Here is a 3,666-nt window from a genome sequence, read left to right as displayed (position 1 = left end):
GACAGCAAACACTTCAAATGACTGGCAGATAGTGATACCGGTTCGAAATAGAGTGCAACCGGTAAAGCTAAGAATGTCTGAGTCAAGCATTAACCGGTTACTCACTTAGCTTTTCACTCAACTCGAGACTACACTACCATTTCACCCTTATGCATAAATAGGTAATATATCATCAGACCACAATAACAACTAGTTCAACATGTTTTATTGACAGGCATAAAACACAGAACCATCATATGCTTGACAGACAATAGCAAAGCATCACAAGATAAAAGCATCACACATGACATACATATTTTTCATGTGGAAACCCAACTGGGAAAAACCATGGTGGGGATGAATACCCACAAGCTGTTTTTGAACTCTTTAGAAGTCCGCTCTTTTAGAAGCCTTGTCTAGTTAGAGACATTACAATAGGTTCTGCTAGGAACCGATCTTGTCAGGGATCACCTGGTTAAGGGATGGCTACAATACCCTGTTAAAGGTTACCTTGTTAGAGGATTTCAAGAACTCAATAGCTAAAGGATTCTGAACTCAGTAGCTTTGAATTGCCCTGTTAAAGGATTTTCAGCATGCCGGTTAAGGCTACCCTGTTAAGGGATTTTCCAGTTGTTGAGGTGGTTAGAGATCAACAGGTATTACAATGATCTGGTAACAACACTCAATGCCAATGCAGATCCACTTAAGCTCATCTTCATCTTCTACACTTACACTCTACAAGTATCACTTCTCTCCTTTTTGGTCTGGCAAGAATCACGTATCCCTTCTCTTGGATACACACACAAATTTTGCCAACAACCTCAGAAAGAGACACAACATCGACCTTATAGGAAAATAGATAGGTCGGTAGCATAAACCCTAATCCCCTAAACCTATTAGTTTATGGAATTCAAATGGTTCAATCCTGACCGTTGAGCACACTGCATTAAATGTAGCAGATCTTGATCCAAACTCAAGACATTCTCCATCGTCCATTTCCACCGATTTTATGGTGGCTGATAACCCATCACATGTTATCATCGTTTTATAGACTTTGCGCATTCCCATGGTAGATAGGAACAATCTCCCTCATGCAAGTTCCTTCACGCACACAAGCTTACGTGGCAGCATGATATGTTCTTTTTTACAATGCTAACTCATCACACAATATCATCGGTTGAGCCACACAAGCTTGAAGCACATCACATCAACCAGAAACCCTAAAGTTGAGACTACCAAACTGTAGTCATACAATACTTCCATATGCCAGTTCCCATAACTATATGTCGGTTCATCATGAACAAGTACACCGCTTCACTTTGGCACAAATGCCAGTTCACAGTGTTATACCGGTTCTCACATATGTCAGTTCACACCTCTTCAACATATTGACATCAATGACAACATACAATGTCATTATGTCCTCATACCGGTTCACAGTGTTATACCGGTTCTCACATATGCTGGTTCACACCTCTTCAACATATTGACATCAATGACAACATACAATGTCATTATGTCCTCATACCGGTTCACATAATGCCAACAAATTTAGCCTTAGGGGCAAGTTGGTTTGGAGATTGTATGAGAGGCCAAACTCTCTTTGGGCTCAGATTATGTTTGCCAAATATCTAAACAATGGTCCCAAAGAGAGTATTTTCAAATTTAAAAATTTGCCTTCTGGTTCTGTCCTTTGGAATTTCTTATGTAAATGTAGAGCAATTATTATTCCCCATCTCTCATGGGTTGCTCATGATGGAAGGAAACCTAGGTTTTGGGATGAATCATGGAATGGACATTGCTCTTTGATTAGTATTAGAGATTGGTCTCCCTTGATTGGTCCCCTCACCTCTCTTTGGGGTGTGTTTGTGGCAGATTATTTTGACATTGTTCAGGATGGCCCTCTGAAATTAGCCAAATGGAAGTCAATTGATTTCCTTGATGTGGATCTGCATTTGAAAGAAGAGTTTGATAAGATTATGAGTGAAAGGTTTATTACTCTCTCAAACTTTGAGGATGAACTTATTTGGTCCGGGAATGCTTTTGGTAAATAATCTGTTAAGGGAGGTTATATCTCCCTGTTACTTGTAGCTTTTGCCTCTTATTAGCCTTATAAGTTGTTCTAGCACTCGGCTTATTTACCCATAGCTAGCGCTTTTGCTTGGTTGGTTGTCCAGGATAAAGTTCTAACAGGCATGAGGTTGGATGGATTAGGCATTACTACAATTTTTCCATGTGTTCTTTGTAATAAGAACCTTGAGTCTTCCTCACATCTATTTCTCCATTGTGATTTTGCATATGACTGTTGGAATTGGTTGCTAAGTAAATTGGGTTTATCTTTTGTTATTGGTAAGGATCTTGCTTCCCACTTTTACTCTTGGTCTCTCATGTTTGCCTCTTCTTTTTATGCATGTCTTTGGGTTATCTCTCCATCTATTGTCATCTGGAATATTTGGCTTGAACGGAATAATAGCATTTTTAAGAAGGTAAGTTCCTCTGTATCGAATTTCCTGCAAAAAATAGAAGCCTCTATTTCAGAGGTTGCTATGTCTTATATCTATAAGAACTTGGGTAATCAATCTTCTTTTTCACATTGGGATAATAGGATTACTAGGGTTTGGGAAGCCCTCTTGATATTACCCTCTCATGGCTCAACCTCCAAGAGTAACAATTCTTTTGCGAAGCGGGTACTGGCTAAATGGAAACCTCCTCTTTGGGATCATTTTAAACTTAATTTTGATGGTGCCTCTCGGGGAAACCCTGGGAAGGCGGGGGTGGGGATGGCTATTTTTTATCATAATGTGCATCTCATCCTTGCTAAATGCCATGATATTCATTTTAACACTAAAAATTTTATTGAGTTTCAATCTTTATCCTTGGGTTTGGATATGGCAATCTCTCTAAAGATCAAAAAAATAGTGATAGAGGGTGATTCTATGGTTATTATTCAGAGCCTCATGAAAAAGAGATTGAATTGTTGGAAGTTGCAGTATTTGCTTGATCATATTTTACAAAAATTAAATTCTTTTGATTACTTCCTAATCTGCCATTGTTATAGGGAAATTAACAAAGTGGCTGATTTCCTGGCAAATCTTGCCATTGACAGTAAGGCCCATTTCCGGTTGGTTGATTCAACTGAAATACCTTCTAAAGTTTGGGAAGGAGTTCAAAATGTTTAAATTATTTGCATATTGGTTGAATGGTTGCTCACCCTCCTTGATTTGTCAGGTTTATGTTCATTTTCACTTTATGGATGACTTTGTACATGTCTAATATCTGATGTAGAAATTATATTTCTATTTTTTGTATTCGTCATATATGATGCCATTTATAGGGTGAGGATGTGGGTAATCATGATACTTTCAAGGGTGGTGGCATGTGTGATTTTAATGTTTCTATTTCAAACTTTCATTGGAATTTGGCATGAGCGAAGATTTAGTATACGGCCTGTACTTGGGCTATTATTATTTTTTGATGTGTTGTACTGCATCGATGCTCATCTTGTGTGAGTTTTTGGCCATGGCAGATTTGGTATTGTTCTATGATCATTTGTTGGTTGCGTCCTCTCCCTCTTGGTTTTCATTGATGATTGTCAGCTTTTAAATGTTGTTAATCTATGCGAAATTTCAAATCATGGTAGTTTGTAATTGATATTGTATCACAAAACTATTCTCGCCATTATGGTAA

The sequence above is a fragment of the Cryptomeria japonica genome, chromosome 1 (assembly GCF_030272615.1).
Source record: "Cryptomeria japonica chromosome 1, Sugi_1.0, whole genome shotgun sequence".
Classification (NCBI taxonomy): Eukaryota; Viridiplantae; Streptophyta; class Pinopsida; order Cupressales; family Cupressaceae; genus Cryptomeria; species Cryptomeria japonica.
The sequence above is the reverse complement of the archived record's forward strand: the minus strand, read 5'-3'. Positions refer to the sequence as shown.